Source organism: Neoarius graeffei, chromosome 4 (genome assembly GCF_027579695.1).
Source record: "Neoarius graeffei isolate fNeoGra1 chromosome 4, fNeoGra1.pri, whole genome shotgun sequence".
In the NCBI taxonomy this organism is placed as follows: Eukaryota; Metazoa; Chordata; class Actinopteri; order Siluriformes; family Ariidae; genus Neoarius; species Neoarius graeffei.
Window position 1 is genome coordinate 115,262,625 of NC_083572.1, and position 19,947 is coordinate 115,282,571.

Here is a 19,947-nt window from a genome sequence, read left to right on the forward strand (position 1 = left end):
AACCTATAGCATAGAACAGACAGGATGGTAGGTGCTGTAAAAGATGGTGTGCGTGTTTGAGGTTTCAAAGGCCCATAGAAACCATCCTTATCTTTGTTACAACTTTGGGGTGACAAAATTTAGTATAAAAAGGTTTTTTGTAAGTGTTTCGTGGGGGAGAAGGCTGGAAGTAGGGAGTGTGTGAGCACTGGACCAGCTCTCAAAGGGGTAACACCCAGGTATGAACCTGAAGCTCCAATAAAACCACCTCCTCCCCTCCAAGTTTGTGCCTGCCTGCATCTTTATTACAGGGTATCTGCACATTTTTCAAGTACAAATTTAAAGACTTTTAAGACCTTTTCAAGACCTCTAAATGGAAAAATTAAGACTGTACCATGGCAAAGAAAATGATAAATACGACAACTTAAAACTGTTTTCTGCAATAGTTTTTTTTACTAACTTTAAGAAGAATGCACACAATTGGTGAACAACAGGGTGCATCAATGGCAACGGTTAGACATGCAAACAGCTGAAGCAAAGTCGTGTGTTCTGGGCTGCAGAACTACTGTAGCAGCAAGGAGAAGACTGGGGTTTACTGGAGAAAACACCATGAATCATTTCAAAAATGAAAACAATAAATGGCAAGTAGAACCAGCTGAACAACCTCAATTTTTATTTGAGAAAATTCAAACTGCATAACACGAACCCTAATGTAGAGGGCGATCCCCCCCGCACCTCAAATCACATCAAAATGCACACCTCAAAGTACATAAAATAAAATACCCACAGCAAATGGTAACAAAATCAGTACAAAAATGTATAAAAATAAAAAAAGTGCCATTTACAAATAACATAAGATTGAAGTGCACAACTTTAAAAATGTTTTAGCTCAGAGAGTTTGTCCTCAATTTCTCCATTTATTCTCTTCAACTCTTCTTGCTTCTCTTTGGCCCGTCTTCTCATTATGTTAGACTTTGTTATCAGGGTGGCCATTTCGGATCCTGCAGAATTTTCAGCCTGTTCTGCCATTTGGTCTGCATCACTTTCAAGTGACTTACAAATCTCCTCAATGGATCTTTTCTTTTTTCTCAGCCCTTCTAGATCCTCATCAATGTTCTTCCTTTTTTTTTGATTGCTCCTCTTTCTTTTTTCCGCCTTTCCTCCTCCAAGTGCTCCCTGTACCGGCTACGTGCCGAGGCACAGTAAGTAACGAGTTCCTTAGTCAGGGGCACTTTCGCCACCCCCCCACAAACGCTAACGTGGTCACAGATCAGCCTCTGGGTGATCACGGTGTCCTCTGTCATACTGCATGTTTCAACCTCTTTGTTTATAGAGAACCCCCGCTCAACTTCTGCCTGTCCATGGGACAGAAGAAGTAGTGACTGACAAAATGTCCAGAGTTCAGGGTAGGACTGAAGGTATTGTTGCAAAAAGACATCCACTCTGGACTTCTCTGAGGGCCTGAAGGACATGAAATCCACAGCTTTGGCCTCACTGAAAAGGACCTTTTCGAATTGCTGTGCAATCACATCACCTATAATAATGCACAAAAGAATTATTTCAGTACATATGAAGAAAAGTATATAATAAACAGCATCACAATATCAAAAGGCGGAGTGAGTTACTTGTAAATAACATGCAACTTAACTGTCCCATTGTATCAGAAATGAACCATAGTATTAAGTCAGTGTACAGCATATCAAGTAACATAGACTACAAGATGGTGATACACTATAATGACAGGCGTACTAACACCTTCTGCATGCTTCGGCAGCGCATTGATACGGAGCTCAGATATCAATGCACTGCCGAAGCGCGCAGAAGGTGTTAGTACGCCTGTCATTATAGTGCGGACTTTCCATAGCATAGAAAATCGCTATGTTTCAATTTGTGTAACTGAACTTGTTTCATATCACTGCTCATATAAACCTATGTAAACAGGAAAAACGCGGAAGAGTTTGGTCGCATCTAACTACAGCCCCAAAAAATACCATTGGCCATGCTGAGCCTAGCTACATTGCTAACAGGAGTGACAGCGCGTCTGACTGCGTCTGACTGACTGGGAGGTCGCGCAAAGCTCGGAGAGGTACGGAGCAGCTCGTCTCAATTCAGGTAAGAGCATATTTCATTATGGAAATACGGTGGACTGTTCCTTTAAGCTACATTATGGGCATTATGGGATATGCTTTTGCGTCAAAATGACTTGAGATTCCTAAAACAGAAGTATAATTGTTATAAACAATTTTACTTATTTGCAGCATAGGCTAACTCCCAATATAAAAATGGCTAGTTCTGGCTGACTTCCACCAGGGCAAGTGCAATTTTTTTCCACTAGATGTCACACTTACTCCTATACCAGGGGTTTTCAAAGTGTTGGAGAGTCAGCCCACCCTCAGAGAGCAAATAAACAACAGCGCCCCCCCCCCCCCCCCCCTTACAATTTTTGTTGTTGCTATACTTAATGTTCCATTCGTATTTTTTAAAAAAATGGTTGTTGTACACATTTTTATTTTTTTCTCTTACACATTTTAAACATCTGTGCTTTTCTTTTTAAAACATCTTGTTTTACACATTTTAAACATCTCATAGCATCGTTAGCTAGCACCTCTTGGCAGACAACACACTGTAGCAGTGGAGCATCTTCAGATCCAGTCCATGAAAATCCAAACTTTAAATAATCGTGGTCATACTTCCTTCTTTTTTCAGTCCCCCCAGGATTCCGCGGGCCTTTTTTGTGATTGTTGCAGGCTAAAATGTCTGATGTTGCGGGGTTTTTCCAAAAAAACTGAGATTGAAAGTTGCAGTGTTTTTTAGGTTTTTGTTGCGATTACATTGCGGGAGGAAGTGAAAGTTGCGAGAAATTCTTGCGATTTTCTCTTTTTGTGATTAAAATTGAGTGATATGTTAAATATTAAGATATTACCGAAAAACTATTGATTAAAAAAACAAAGACACTGAGAAATGGTCCTATAAACAACTTTACCAATATAAAAGATTACCAGGACTACAAAAATGCAGAAAAATAGGCTTTACTTATCCAAATGCTCCTGTTGGTTCAAAAGTTAAAGTGCAGAGAACCTCACAGCACAACATGAAGTTACCTTAAAATATAATATAAATGCCTCAGCTTTCATGTAAGAAAAAAAACTATTAATACTAGTACTGTGTGCAGGCAGTCTCTCCTGAAGACTAAATTAAACAATAATTATAAACTAATAAAATAAATGGCTCAGGCTTCATAGAAGAAAAAAAAAAACAATTGGAACAGAATCTCACAGTATGATGCTGAAGCTGCCTAAACAATGGAAAATAAAATACCATTTTGGCAAAAATGTTGGCATCCATTAATTTCTTGTATTAAGTAAAAAATAATGTAAAGTGCACACAGTCCTTCACTGTAAACATAACACACTTTCAGTAACAGAATTTAAGTCTACATAAACACTGACTCGCACATGCAGTGTTGCAAGATACTGCTGACGTTTTCCAGCCCAAAATATGTTCAAAACCCGCCAAATTGCACTTAAAACCGCCCAATCTGGCAACACTGCGCGTATGCTGCTTCTCTTGAACGTATACATGGAAGTAAGGCGGAAGGTAGTTTGTCGACGTCACCTCAAGATGACGCCAACGATTGGTCAAATTTGCGGGAAGGTTGTGGTGATTGGATATAATTGCAACACCGCCCTGAATTCGCGGGGATTGGTTGAATTTGCGTTGAAGTTGCAAATCGCAACATCGCGAAATCCTGGAGGCTCTGGTTTTTTGCTTGGCCCAGACTCTGTCTCCTCACTCACTGTAGCTTTAGGTACTAAAAATCGATCCATTTTGTCTCTGGCAAAGGCTAGCTGAAGTTCGCTAAATGTCTGCAATAGTAACTTATTCTGGTTCATGTTTCCTCACATTGCGCCCCCCCTGAAGAACTCTGGCGCCCCCCGGGGGGGGCGCACCCCACACTTTGAAAAGCCCTGTCCTATACTAACCCACCATCCCAAATTCATTGCAAGGAAAATGCTTGATTACATTAACAATTAATCCAAGACAATAACAAAGAGCATGAAAAATGATATAAAAACACTGTCTACACGGAGGTCATTTTGGTTAATAAAATGCTAGTAGGGGAATGGCTTACCTTAAAATGTTCCAACAAATCCTCTGCTGTAGAATGGCCCATGAACTGTGACCCAAGATAACGGGACTGAACGCGATGAGTGCCAATCTCGTCAGTTGCCCAGTGTCTGACATGCAGGTCCAACTGTTTACTCTTTGTTGTTCTGTTCATTACTTTCGTCAAACATGATAGTGTTTCCCTGGTTTATCCGTGCCACAAGCTCCCTTTTCACATATGGAACAATCCCAAATCGCGCAAGATACACTGTCTTGTCTCTACCACAAGTAAACGTGCTCGCGTACTCGGAGTCCGGGAACATCGCCTGGAAGACGGTGTGAATGTCATCGTTTGAGCTGTGAGATTGGTGGTGGCTAACTGTGCGTAAAACCCAGAGCACTTCTGCCTTTAACGTGGCTGTGCTAGAGAACATACTGAAGGCAGAGGTAGACGCACTGGAAGTAGACGCAACAGGCCTACTACTACTGCTAGCAGATGTACTTGGCTGAGCGCTGGGTGATGGCGTTGTAAACATTTGCATAGGTAAACTACCCGACTGATCTGCCATATTGCGCTTATGTTTCTCGCTTTTCGCGTGGGAATCTAGGGCTGTTTGACCCATTGTCCCCAACTGTATAATTTTTTTGCAGAGATCACATCGGGCCTCCTTATTGCTGCCAGTTTTCTTTAACCAACCCTTGTATCTGTCATCCCCCAACCACTTGTCATTAAATAGACATTTTCCCATAATTACCAACACTTTCTACCGCCGGACGTAAGCTACCTGCGCATCTCTCACTTCACACCACACTTCCTCCAGTAGCCTCCTAGCGTTAGTTCTTGATCTACGGAATGCACAGAAGATGCACAGAACCAATGCTGCCCCCAAAAGGTGCGCTGGTCACTTTTAAAATTACGGTTAAAAAAAATACCCCAAACCGGATGGAGACATTTCACTCGTTCGGTCCAATATTAAATTTAATACCTCCCTTTCGAAAATTCCAGTCATTTCCAAACAATTTAAGACATTTTTAGGCCTTAAAAACCAAAAGTTGTATTTAAGACTTTTTAAGACCTTTTTAAGGACCCGCGGGAACCCAGTATTAAAGGGGAAAACAAAATTATTTCACAATGCAACAAAATGATCCAATTTTCCAAAACAAAGACAGCATTTAACACGTGCTTGCTCCATGCTAAACCCCTCATACGTTTATCATGGAAAAGTGTAAATAGGCCACTCTTAAAGGGATAGTTCGGGATTTTTGACATGAATCTGTATGGCATCCCCATCAATAGTGTCGTGCAAACACACTGACTTACCCCTGACAGCATCCTGGGAGTCCAGTTCTTGTCCAGACGAAAGTAGTCCGGCAAGTTTGTTGGGGTCACGAAAGTAAAACGTTTTTCGTCTCAAAACAGTATGTGTTCAAAAGAGTGATATATTTGCATCACAAAACCATTGTCAAATAAAAAGTCAGACCTCGAAATCGCTTGGCACTATTTTCTCTCCCTTCTTATCACTGCACGCTGCCGCCAGGTGACAGCCACGGCTGTTTCATTCATTGTTTACTAGTGATGGGAATTTCGGCTCTTTTGGCTCTTCTGACTATAAGGAGCCGGCTCTTTCGGAAGATTTTTTATAATTATTTCTCATGACTTGTACATTCACATCGAGTACACATATCAATGCAAATTAACACGAAGGGATTTACTAGACCAATTTATATCTGGAACTATTTTCAGCCACAGCACAGGCAAAACACTGCTGCAGGCGCAAAGACACCACGCAGCGCCTGAAAACGGGTTTCAGGCGCTGCGCACCCGTTTTCAGGCGCTGCGCGGTGTCTTTGCGCCTGCAGCGGTGCTTTGCCTGTGCTGTGGCTGAAAATAGTTCCAGATATAAATTGGTCTAGTAAATCCCTTCGTGTTAATTTGCATTGATATGTGTACTCGATGTGAATGTACAAGTCATGAGAAATAATTATAAAAAATCTTCCGAAAGAGCCGGCTCCTTATAGTCAGAAGAGCCAAAAGAGCCGAAATTCCCATCACTAGTAAACAATGAATGAAACAGCCGTGGCTGTCACCTGGCAGCAGCGCGCAGTGATAAGAAGGGAGAGAAAATAGTGCCAAGCGATTTCGAGGTCTGACTTTTTATTTGACAACGGTTTTGTGATGCAAATATATCACTCTTTTGAACACATACTGTTTTGAGATGAAAAACGTTTTACTTTCGTGACCCCAACAAACTTGCCGGACTACTTTCGTCGAGACCAAAACTGGACAAGAACTGGACTCACAGGATGCTGTCAGGGGTAAGTCAGTGTGTTTGCACGACACTATTGATAGGGATGCCATACAGATTCATGTCAAAAATCCCGAACTATCCCTTTAAGTCAGTGGCTCCAGGAGATGTCTTCTTACCCGTCAATGGGGAAAACCACATTTTTTGCAAAAGGAGACCTTCGATTCCATATGGGAACCACTCCTTCTGTTTATGGAAAATACGGATTGTCTGAAACATTATATAAGAAGCTGAGGAAATGGAAATTAAGTGATGTGAGGTTGGGTATAAGCGCAGAGGCAAATACTCTTTTTCCTTTTCTTATGGCCCAGTCCCGCAACACCAGTAACTATAACTACAGCTGAATTTAGTTCCAGTTTGGAGCGGTCACACCACAACTATAATCCCGACTATCGGTTGTTGGTTTTCGTGGGAAAATGTAGCAGTTGTATGCTGTGTGCGCGCACACCCAGTGCACTCAGCAGCACACCATGGCTAACAGTGACAGCGAGGAAGAGCTGCTTTTTGATGCTCATTTTGCACAGAAGGCAAAGCCAAAAGAAGAAGAAAAGGAGACTCTGGGTCCTGCAGCACAGAGATGACTGCTAATCTCACACTCCTGGCACTCCCACATGTAACAGAGCCATGACACACAGCTACACACTGTACATATGTAAGACACATGCCTGTGTGTTCTGCTTTGAGAGTGCTAATAAACGAACCTTCAACACAAACAAGAAGCCTAAACTGTGGCTGACAGATTTTGTCCTGTTTACGGTGGGCGTTCCCACTGCCAAAGAGAAACCAATCGAAACTCAAAGAGTGAAAGTGATAATCGTGCCATTACCATGGGAACAGTCTTTTATGAGTGTGTAAGTGCGTGCTCAGCGCGCCGACTCCGGTGTGACTGAGTAAGGGGACAAGTTTTATGTTTCATCTAATTTAGGTAATTTTTAAAAAATATAATATTTGGCAGTAGGCACATAGGAAAGTGCATCAGACATGAGACCTCACACTGCAAAATCGTTTTTACATGTTCCACAGATAGTACTTGTGGCAAAGTGTGTAGTGTGTGGCTGTGTACTCTAAAACCTTGGTTTAAAATGGCTCAACTCGCAGTGCAGCACAACACTTCGCATTTTTTTTTTTTAAACATGATCTACAGTTGGTGCTGGGTAACAAAGAGTGTGGCATGGTTTAAAACAGAAATTTTAGAGTGCACAGCCACACTACACACACTTTGCCACACACCAGTCATACCCACTCTACTGCTGCTGATCTTCCACACATCTTCCTTTTTGGCTGTATCTTTGTACAGCTTGTGCTTTTTGTCATAAAGCATGGGATTCTTTGACACTTCTATAATCAGCTTCTCCTCCATGATGCGACAAGAACGGACAAAGATGCCCAGGGGAAAATTGCACGTGCTCAGACATCAGCACATGTAAACAACGACCTAACTGGTCAGATGTTTTATCGGATCAGGTTCAGGTCGGGAAACATCGCTCCAGAAGCAATCTCACCGGTACCGATAAACCCAGGCCTGGGCTGTAGGGATCGTTATCGCTCTGGTGTGAGCATCAACCACATCAACTGCAGTGGACCAAGTTACTTATAGTTATCAGGGTTGTGGGTCCGACAGTTATTTATAGTTATCGGGGTTATAGTACTCCTCCTAGAACTGCCACCTTATTGTGGTGGAGGGGTTTGTGTGCTTGAATGACCCTTGGAGCTATGTTGTCGGGGGCATTACGCCCCTGTTAGGGTCTCCCAAGGCAGACAGGTCCTAGGTGACAGGCCAGACCAAGAGCAGTTCACCAAAACCTCTTATGACGAATAAATCAATCAAGGACCATGACGTTGCCCGGTATGGCGCAGCCGGGGCCCCACCCTGGAGCCAGGCCTGGGGCTCGTATGCGAGCGCTTGGTGGCCAGGCCTTTGCCCATAGGGCCCGGCCGGGCTCAGCCCGAAGTGGTGACGTGGGCCCGATCTCCTGTGGGTTCACCACCCACAGAGGTAGCGGTAAGGGGCCGGTGCAGTGTGGATTGGGCGGCAGTCGAAGGCAGGGGCCTCGACTACCTGATCCTCGGACACAGCGGCTAGCTGTGGGGACATGGAATGTCACTTCGCTTGGGGGGGGGGGGGGGGAGCTTGAGCTTGTGCGGGAGGTACCAGCTAGAGATAGTCGGGCTCACCTCCATGCACAGCTTGGGCTCTGGAACCCAGCTCCTCGAGAGGGGCTCAGCCGCCATGTGTTGGAGTTTACCCCAGTGAACGAGAGGGTCGCCTCTCTGTGCCTTCGGATCGGGGAGAGGGCTCTTGCTGTTGTTTGTGCCTACGTGCCGAATAGCAGTATAGGAGTATCCGGCCTTCTTGGAGTCCCTGGGAGAGGTACTGAGAGGTGCTCAGACTGGGGACTCCATTGTTCTACTGGGGGACTTCAACGCTCACGTGGGCGACGACAGTGACACCTGGAGGGGCGTGGTTGGGAGGAATGGCCTCCCCGATCTGAACCCGAGTGGTGTTTTGTTATTGGACTTCTGTGCTAGTCACAGTTTGTCCATAACGAACATCATGTTTGAGCATAGGGGTGTCCATAAGTGCACGTGGCACCAGGACACCTTAGGTCGGAGGTCGATGATCGACTTTGTTGTCGTTTCATCGGATCTCCAGCCCCATGTCTTGGACACTCGGGTGAAGAGAGGGACTGAGCTGTCAAGTGATCACCACCTGGTGGTGAGTTGGATCCGCTGGCGGAGGAGGAAGCCGGACAGACCTGGCAGGCCCAAACGCATGGTGAGGGTCTGCTGGGAACGTCTGGCCGAGCACTCTGTCAGGGAGGTCTTTAGCTCCCACCTCCGGGAGAGCTTCTCCCAGCTTCCGAGGGAGGCGGGGGGACATCGAGTCTGAGTGGACCATGTTCTCTACCTCCATTGTAGACACGGCTGTTCGGAGCTGTGGCCGCAAGGTGGCGGCAATCCCCGAACCCGGTGGTGGACACCGAAAGTAAGGGATGCCGTCAAGCTGAAGGAGTCCTATTGGGCCATGTTGGCCTCTGGGACTCCTGAGGCAGCTGACGGGTATTGGCAGACCAGACGTGCTGCAGCTCGGGCAGTTGCGGAGGCAAAAACTCGGAACTGGGAGGAGTTCAGTGAGGCCATGGAGAAGGACCATCGGTCGGCCTCAAATAAATTCTGGCAAACCATCCGGCGCCTCAGGAGGAGGAAGCAGTACTCTGCCAACACTGTTTACAGTGTGGGTGGGGAGCTGTTGACCTCGACTGGGGACATTGTCGGGCAGTGGAAGGAATACTTTGAGGATCTCCTCAATTCCACAGTCACGTCTTCCATTGAGGAAGCGGAGGCTGATGACTCAGGGGCGGACTCGTCCATTACCCAAGCCAAAGTCGCTGAGGTGGTTAGCAAGCTCCTCGGTGGCAAGGCACCAGGGGTGGATGAGATCCGCCCTGAGTATCTCAAGTCTCTGGATGTTGTGGGGCTGTCTTGGCTGACACGCCTCTGCAACATCACGTGGCGGTCGGGGACAGTGCCTCTGGAGTGGCAGACTGGGGTGGTGGTCCCTCTTTTTAAGAAAGGGGACTGGAGACTGTGCTCCAATTACAGGGGAATCACACTTCTCAGCCTCCCAGGGAAGGTTTACTCCAGGGTACTGGAGAGGAGAATTCGGCCGATAGTCGAACCTCGGATCCAGGAGGAACAATGCAGTTTTCGTTCTGGTCACGGAACACTGGACCAGCTCTATACCCTTCATAGGGTGCTCGAGGGTTCATGGGAGTTTGCCCAACCAGTCCACATGTGCTTTGTGGATCTGGAGAAGGCATTCGACCGTGTCCCTCGTGGTATTCTGTGGGGGTGCTTCGGGGCCCTTTGCTAAGGGCTGTCCGGTCCCTGTACGAACGGAGCAGGAGTCTGGTTCGCATTGCCGACAGTAAGTCAGACCTGTTCCCAGTGCATGTTGGACTCTGGCAGGGCTGCCCTTTGTCACCGGTTCTGTTCATAATTTTTATGGACAGAATTTCTAGGTGCAGCCAGGGGCCGGAAGGAATCCTGTTTGGGAACCACACGATTTCATCTCTGCTTTTTGCAGATGATGTTGTCCTGTTGGCTTCTGCAAACCAGGACCTTCAGCATGCACTGGGGCGGTTCGCAGTCGAGTGTGAAGCGGCTGGGATGAGAATTGGCACCTCCAAGTCCGAGGCCATGGTTCTCAACCGGAAAAGGGTGGCTTGCCCTCTCCAGGTTGGTGGAGAAGTCCTACCTCAAGTGGAGGAGTTCAAGTATCTCAGGATCTTGTTCACGAGTGAGGGAAGGCTAGAGCGCGAGATCGACAGGCGGATCGGTGCGGCCTCCGCAGCGATGCAGTCACTTTACCGGTCCATCGTGGTGAAGAAAGAGCTGAGCCAAAAGGCGAAGCTCTCAATTTACCGGTCAATCTACGTTCCAACTCTTACCTATGGTCATGAGCTTTGGGTAATGACCGAAAGAACAAGATCATGGATACAAGCGGCGGAAGTGAGTTTCCTTCGCAGGGTGGCTGGGCGTTCCCTTAGAGATAGGGTGAGAAGTACAGTCACTCGGGAGGAGCTCGGAGTAGAGCCGCTGCTCCTCCACATCGAGAGGAATCAGCTAGGTGGCTCGGGCATCTCTTTTGGATGCCTCCTGGACGCCTCCCTGGGGAGGTGGTCCAGGCATGTCCCCCTGGGAGGAGGCCCCGGGGAAGACCCAGGACACGCTGGAGGGACTATGTTTCTCGGCTGGCCTGGGAACGCCTCGGTGTTCTTCCCGAGGAGCTGGCCGAGGTGTCTGGGGAAAGGGAAGTTTGGGCTTCCATGCTCAGACTGCTGCCTCCGCGACCCGGCCCTGGATAAGCAGAAGACGACGAGACGAGTTATCGGGGTTGTGGGTCCAACGGTTATTTATAGTTATAGGGCTTGTGGATCCGACAGTTATTTATAGTTACAGTTATCAGGCTTGTGGGTCCGACAGTTATTTATAGTTATCGGGGTTGTGGGACCAGGCCCTTAAAATGTATTTATTTTACTTTTCACCAGTGTATTCTTTATTTGCACATTTTACTGAGTTATTGTGTGGGTAGAGGAATGTTTTGTGAATTATGTTTCTTTGTGCTGCTGATGTTTGCCCATTTGTCTTGCTACGGTTGAAAATCAATAAATTCAATGTTGAATAAAAATGTATTGGTGTATTCAGAGACCATCCATTCAAGCAGGACTACAGCTTCTCTTCTGTGTAAATGTGCTGCTGTTAACTGAGAGAACTTATCTGACTGAAGCTCTTCCCACACTGGGAACAGGAGTGTTTCTGTAATAAGATTATTATTATTATTATTATTATTATTATTATTATTATTATTGTCAGCCCTGTGATGACCTGGCGACTTGTCCAGGGTGAACCCCGCCTTTCGCCCGTAGTCAGCTGGGATAGGATCCAGCTTGCCTGCGACCCTGTAGAACAGGATAAAGCGGCTAGAGATAATGAGATGAGATATTATTATTATTATTATTATTATTATGAATGCAAAAATATGTAGAATGACTTCCTTTGGTTTTAAACACCAAAGTCTTTTGCTTAAGGTTTTAATTCTTACAGTTCTTGCAGTGTGTAGTGCACGACAGAGCGCGTAAACGGCACGAGTTTATATCCCATGTAGTCCACTACAGAGCGTGTAAACGGCACTAGTTTATATCCTGTGTTGTCACACCTGAAGGACATCACAGACCCCCTGCCAGCGCTCGAAACTAACGGTGTCCCGATGTCCCGGGGACCATAAAAAATGTCATCGGGACACAAAATTATCATATCTGGGACAATCCCGGGACAATGGAAAAAAATAGATCTAGAAAAAAAGTTCTACATTAATATTATTTACAAAGCCGTAACACATACGTAGACATTCACCTAATTTGTCAATTTTAATTTTAAAACGTTAACAGCCAAAAATACATAGTAGCTACACTTTTGATGCACCTGCATCCGTAGGCTACAGAGCAGCGCATTCTGTTCTAGAATCTTCGGCCGGAGTCCGCATTATATGGACTTGGAATGGAATTGCTACCGCACACGCTGCGCCGACTCTTGCCAGAACAAAAATGCTGAAGTGGTTGAAGCGGACCGACCGCGGGGAAGAAACTGAAAGCCCAGACATAACGTCTCCGGGACCTTCAGGATCCAAAGTGTCATCGCCTGGTCTGCAGGCAACGCTAGCAACTGAATGAACTTAATGAACACTGTTAGACACGTTATAAAATACAACAGCAATGATGTGGATGATATTGACGGAAGATACCGTTCAACAGAATAAGTGAGTTTTCTTGGTGTCTTTCTAGTTCAGAAAGTTCAGTCAGTCAGCAGCACAACTAGGCTCGGACCTGGCACTATGCTGAGGTTGCTAACGTTTGCACCCGGCAGCGAAAGTTCATAAAATGGATAACGGAAAGTTCATAAAAATGGATAACGGTAATGGATAACGGAAAGTTCATAAAAATGGATAACGGTAATGGTGAAAATTATAAGTTGGCCTTATAAGTGCCAACAGATATTCAAGGTATAAGTAGATGAAATGAACATAAAAGGGGTCTTATTTTCAACTAAAGTGTACTGCAGATGTAGGGAGTTGAAACATTTTCTGAATGAGCTAGTTGGCCCCTTTAAATAAACGGGTATCTATTCATACAGTGAGATCACCAAAGTTTAATAAACTGAAAATGCAATAACTGTAATTTTGAAGTAGATGATGTATTGGACATGTGTCGCTTGTGTCTTGTGACTTATTGTAAAAATGATATAAAGGGTTCAAAATTGCATAGTTACAAATATAATAGTAACTTCATATGATAATATTAACCACTGGTTATTTCAGAGAGGAAAAAAATGGGGACACTATTGCTTCCATTCGGGACAATACAACACAGAATTCGGGACCACTGGGGGACACAAAGAAAAAAAGTTAATTTCGAGCCCTGCCCCCTGCAGTTTGCGTACCGGGCAAACATGTCAGCGGATGATGCAATCAATATGGGACTGCAGTACATCCTGCAACACCTTGACTCTGCAGGGACGTACGCCAGGATCCTGTTCGTGGACTTCAGTTCAGCGTTCAACACCATTGTTCCAGACGTCCTCCACACCAAACTCACCCAGCTCACTGTGCCCTCCTCCACCTGTCAGTGGATTATAAACTTCCTGACTGACAGGAAGCAGCAGGTGAGGATGGGGAGCATCACATCTAGCACCCAGACTATCAGCACTGGCGCCCCCTATGGGTGTGTGCTCTCCCCACTGCTATTCTCCCTTTATACCAACGACTGCACCTCAAGAGACCCGTCTGTTAAACTCCTGAAATTTGCAGACGACACAACGGTCATCGGTCTCATCTGAGACAGTGACAAGTCTGCATGCAGATGGGAGATTGAATGGCTGGTCTGTTGGTGCGGTCAGAACAATCTGGAGCTGAACATGCTCAAAACTGTGGAGATGACAGTGGACTTTAGGAGGAGCCCCCCACCCCCACCCTGCCACTGCTGTTGAAACCTTCAAGTTTCTGGGATCCACAATCTCTCAGGACCTGAAGTGGGAGACCAACACAGTCACCATCATCAAAAAGGCCCAGCAGAGGTTGTACTTTCTGCGCCAGCTCAGGAAGCTCAACCTGTCTAAGAAGCTGCTGACACAATTCTACTCTGCCATCATTCAGTCTGTTCTTTGCTCTTCCATCACTGTTTGGTTTGGATCGGTCACCAAACAGGACAAGAACAGACTGCAATGGACAATAAGGTCTGCAGAGAAAATTATTGGTGTCAGCCTGCCCTCCATCCAAGACCTGTACCTGTCCAGAGTCAGGAAACGGGCAGGTAACATCTCTGCAGACCCGTCACACCCTGGTCACAAACCGTTTAAACTTCTCCCCTCTGGGAGACGCTACAGATCACTGTACGCAAAAACAACCAGACACAAGAACAGTTTTTTCCCTTCAGGCTGTCTCTGTGATGAACAGCTAAAACCGGACTCAAATATCGTTCACATCAACTGTGAAATATCTGCACACTCATACCGTCATTCTGTGCACACTGTATATTTATATCTACTAAGTCATGCACCATTTTACACCAAAAGATTCTACATGTACAAAGCTTTTTGTTTTGTTTTTTGTCTATGCTTTTTTTTTTTTTAAATGTTTGTACTAAGAGAGACAAGTGAAATCAGAGTCAAATTCCTTGTGTGTTCTCACATACCTGGCAATAAGTGATTCTGATTCTAGTTTATATCCCGCGTAGTGCACTACAGAGTGTGTAAACAGCACTAGTTTATATCCTGTGTAGTGCGCTACAGAGTGTGTAAAGGGCACTAGTTTATATCCTGTGTAGTGCACTACAGAGTGTGTAAAGGGCACTAGTTTATATCCTGTGTAGTGCGCTACAGAGTGTGTAAAGGGCACTAGTTTATATCCTGTGTAGTGCGCTACAGAGTGTGTAAAGGGCACTAGTTTATATCCTGTGTAGTGCGCTACAGAGTGTGTAAAGGGCACTAGTTTATATCCTGTGTAGTGCACTACAGAGTGTGTAAAGGGCACTAGTTTATATCCTGTGTAGTGCGCTACAGAGCGTGTAAGGCTGCTGGGCCATAGAAGGTTCACGCTGCACGCTGCATGCTGCACGCTACACGTTCACGTGAAGAACCGGACCCTGGGCCATTAAACTTCATGCTTGGATGCTCACGTGTTGCGTCTGTTCTACTTTGACCGAGTAACCAACAATATGGACTCTTCGGATGACGACGATTGCCTCATTCTGCTTTTACTGAGACAGAGGAAGAGAAAAAGGAACAGAATTTGGAGCCGAGAACACTTCCTTCTGAGAGAAACCCGTGGTGAATTTCACCGAACATTCTATAATCTGCTTGACAATCCCGATGAAGAACTATTTTTCAATTATACCATTCAATTATATTTTTTCTGAAGTTTTCCCCTGAAAGCATAGAGTTATCTCCCTAGACCCGTTCTGATTGGCTGGCGCGGCGGTGACCACATGCATTGACTGGAATTTCCATCTTCACGCCTAGAAAAAAAAGTGTGCATGTTCATTTCACGCTTCACGCGTGAAGTGTGCAGCGTGCAACGTGAACGCCGTTCTATGGCCCAGAGCAAGTCATGCTACGTTTGTCCACTTTTCTTTACACGCGTGTAGCGTGCAGCATGCAGCGTGAACCTTCTATGGCCCAGCAGCCTAAACGGCACTAGTTTATATCCTGTGTAGTGCGCTACAGAGTGTGTAAAGGGCACTAGTTTATATCCTGTGTAGTGCGCTACAGAGTGTGTAAAGGGCACTAGTTTATATCCTGTGTAGTGCGCTACAGAGTGTGTAAAGGGCACTAGTTTATATCCTGTGTAGTGCGCTACAGAGTGTGTAAAGGGCACTAGTTTATATCCTGTGTAGTGCACTACAGAGCGTGTAAACGGCACTAGTTTATATCCTGTGTAGTGCGCTACAGAGTGTGTAAAGGGCACTAGTTTATATCCTGTGTAGTGCGCTACAGAGCGTGTAAACGGCGCTAGTTTATATCCTGTGTAGTGCGCTACAGAGTGTGTAAACGGCACTAGTTTATATCCTGTGTAGTGCGCTACAGAGTGTGTAAACGGCACTAGTTTATATCCTGTGTAGTGCGCTACAGAGTGTGTAAAGGGCACTAGTTTATATCCTGTGTAGTGCGCTACAGAGTGTGTAAAGGGCACTAGTTTATATCCTGTGTAGTGCGCTACAGAGTGTGTAAAGGGCACTAGTTTATATCCTGTGTAGTGCGCTACAGAGCGTGTAAACGGCACTAGTTTATATCCTGTGTAGTGCGCTACAGAGCGTGTAAACGGCACTAGTTTATATCCTGTGTAGTGCGCTACAGAGTGTGTAAACGGCACTAGTTTATATCCTGTGTAGTGCGCTACAGAGCGTGTAAAGGGCACTAGTTTATATCCTGTGTAGTGCGCTACAGAGCGTGTAAACGGCACTAGTTTATATCCTGTGTAGTGCGCTACAGAGCGTGTAAAGGGCACTAGTTTATATCCTGTGTAGTGCGCTACAGAGTGTGTAAACGGCACTAGTTTATATCCCGTGTAGTGCGCTACAGAGCGTGTAAACGGCACTAGTTTATATCCTGTGTAGTGCGCTACAGAGCGTGTAAACGGCACTAGTTTATATCCTGTGTAGTGCGCTACAGAGTGTGTAAAGGGCACTAGTTTATATCCTGTGTAGTGCACTACAGAGTGTGTAAAGGGCACTAGTTTATATCCTGTGTAGTGCGCTACAGAGCGTGTAAGGCTGCTGGGCCATAGAAGGTTCACGCTGCACGCTGCATGCTGCACGCTACACGTTCACGTGAAGAACCGGACCCTGGGCCATTAAACTTCATGCTTGGATGTTCACGTGTTGCGTCTGTTCTACTTTGACCGAGTAACCAACAATACGGACTCTTCGGATGACGACGATTGCCTCATTCTGCTTTTACTGAGACAGAGGAAGAGAAAAAGGAACAGAATTTGGAGCCGAGAACACTTCCTTCTGAGAGAAACCCGTGGTGAATTTCACCGAACATTCTATAATCTGCTTGACAACCCCGATGAAGAACTATTTTTCAATTATACCATTCAATTATATTTTTTCTGAAGTTTTCCCCTGAAAGCATAGAGTTATCTCCCTAGACCCGTTCTGATTGGCTGGCGCGGCGGTGACCGCATGCATTGACTGGAATTTCCATCTTCACGCCTAGAAAAAAAAGTGTGCATGTTCATTTCACGCTTCACGCGTGAAGTGTGCAGCGTGCAACGTGAACGCCGTTCTATGGCCCAGAGCAAGTCATGCTACGTTTGTCCACTTTTCTTTACACGCGTGTAGCGTGCAGCATGCAGCGTGAACCTTCTATGGCCCAGCAGCCTAAACGGCACTAGTTTATATCCTGTGTAGTGCGCTACAGAGTGTGTAAAGGGCACTAGTTTATATCCTGTGTAGTGCGCTACAGAGTGTGTAAAGGGCACTAGTTTATATCCTGTGTAGTGCACTACAGAGCGTGTAAACGGCACTAGTTTATATCCTGTCTAGTGCGCTACAGAGTGTGTAAAGGGCACTAGTTTATATCCTGTGTAGTGCGCTACAGAGCGTGTAAACGGCGCTAGTTTATATCCTGTGTAGTGCGCTACAGAGTGTGTAAACGGCACTAGTTTATATCCTGTGTAGTGCGCTACAGAGCGTGTAAACGGCACTAGTTTATATCCCGTGTAGTGCGCTACAGAGTGTGTAAACGGCACTAGTTTATATCCCGTGTAGTGCGCTACAGAGCGTGTAAACGGCACTAGTTTATATCCTGTGTAGTGCGCTACAGAGTGTGTAAACGGCACTAGTTTATATCCTGTGTAGTGCGCTACAGAGCGTGTAAACGGCACTAGTTTATATCCTGTGTAGTGCGCTACAGAGCGTGTAAACGGCACTAGTTTATATCCTGTGTAGTGCGCTACAGAGCGTGTAAACGGCACTAGTTTATATCCTGTGTAGTGCGCTACAGAGCGTGTAAAGGGCACTAGTTTATATCCCGTGTAGTGCGCTACAGAGCGTGTAAAGGGCACTAGTTTATATCCCGTGTAGTGCACTACAGAGCGTGTAAACGGCACTAGTTTATATCCCGTGTAGTGCGCTACAGAGTGTGTAAACGGCACTAGTTTATATCCTGTGTAGTGCGCTACAGAGCGTGTAAACGGCACTAGTTTATATCCTGTGTAGTGCGCTACAGAGCGTGTAAAGGGCACTAGTTTATATCCTGTGTAGTGCGCTACAGAGCGTGTAAACAGCACTAGTTTATATCCTGTGTAGTGCGCTACAGAGCGTGTAAAGGGCACTAGTTTATATCCTGTGTAGTGCGCTACAGAGTGTGTAAACGGCACTAGTTTATATCCTGTGTAGTGCGCTACAGAGTGTGTAAAGGGCACTAGTTTATATCCTGTGTAGTGCGCTACAGAGTGTGTAAAGGGCACTAGTTTATATCCTGTGTAGTGCGCTACAGAGTGTGTAAAGGGCACTAGTTTATATCCTGTGTAGTGCGCTACAGAGTGTGTAAACGGCACTAGTTTATATCCTGTGTAGTGCGCTACAGAGTGTGTAAAGGGCACTAGTTTATATCCTGTGTAGTGCGCTACAGAGTGTGTAAAGGGCACTAGTTTATATCCTGTGTAGTGCGCTACAGAGTGTGTAAAGGGCACTAGTTTATATCCTGTGTAGTGCGCTACAGAGTGTGTAAACGGCACTAGTTTATATCCTGTGTAGTGCGCTACAGAGTGTGTAAACGGCACTAGTTTATATCCTGTGTAGTGCACTACAGAGTGTGTAAACGGCACTAGTTTATATCCTGTGTAGTGCGCTACAGAGTGTGTAAAGGGCACTAGTTTATATCCTGTGTAGTGCGCTACAGAGTGTGTAAACGGCACTAGTTTATATCCTGTGTAGTGCGCTACAGAGCGTGTAAACGGCACTAGTTTATATCCCGTGTAGTGCGCTACAGAGTGTGTAAAGGGCACTAGTTTATATCCTGTGTAGTGCGCTACAGAGTGTGTAAAGGGCACTAGTTTATATCCTGTGTAGTGCGCTACAGAGTGTGTAAAGGGCACTAGTTTATATCCTGTGTAGTGCGCTACAGAGTGTGTAAAGGGCACTAGTTTATATCCTGTGTAGTGCGCTACAGAGTGTGTAAAGGGCACTAGTTTATATCCTGTGTAGTGCGCTACAGAGCGTGTAAAGGGCACTAGTTTATATCCTGTGTAGTGCGCTACAGAGCGTGTAAACGGCACTAGTTTATATCCTGTGTAGTGCGCTACAGAGCGTGTAAACGGCACTAGTTTATATCCCGTGTAGTGCGCTACAGAGTGTGTAAAGGGCACTAGTTTATATCCTGTGTAGTGCGCTACAGAGTGTGTAAAGGGCACTAGTTTATATCCTGTGTAGTGCGCTACAGAGTGTGTAAAGGGCACTAGTTTATATCCTGTGTAGTGCGCTACAGAGTGTGTAAACGGCACTAGTTTATATCCTGTGTAGTGCGCTACAGAGTGTGTAAAGGGCACTAGTTTATATCCTGTGTAGTGCGCTACAGAGTGTGTAAACGGCACTAGTTTATATCCTGTGTAGTGCGCTACAGAGTGTGTAAAGGGCACTAGTTTATATCCTGTGTAGTGCGCTACAGTGTGTGTAAAGGGCACTAGTTTATATCCTGTGTAGTGCGCTACAGAGTGTGTAAAGGGCACTAGTTTATATCCTGTGTAGTGCACTAGCATAGGAAGTAGAATCCCATTTGGGACTGAGCCACTGTTAGCCGAGTTGAACTTACCTTGATGTTTCCAGCAGAACGCAGTTAACCACCTCAAATCCCCCACAACGGATCAGATGGAACTGTGGGGGTAAAACCCTGTCAGAAAGAGTTTAATGGAAAGATGATTAGTAGAGTCGGAGAGCTCAGCTCATCAATCAGCAAAACCGCCGCACGGCTTCTTCTATTTCTCTCAATGTGTGGC

The 19,947-nt window shown here is 45.7% G+C and overlaps 1 protein-coding gene across 6 annotated transcripts in view; it reads right to left on the bottom strand.

Annotated features, from left to right (window-relative positions):
* Positions 1 to 19,947, bottom strand: part of LOC132885537 (zinc finger protein 239-like) — a 72,587-nt gene extending 52,640 nt beyond the window's left edge. For all 6 annotated transcript variants that reach the window (XM_060920297.1, XM_060920295.1, XM_060920294.1 and 3 more), the window contains exon 1: positions 19,764 to 19,947. The gene's annotated coding sequence lies outside the window, so the exon portion shown is untranslated. The remainder of the gene's footprint in view (positions 1 to 19,763) is intronic.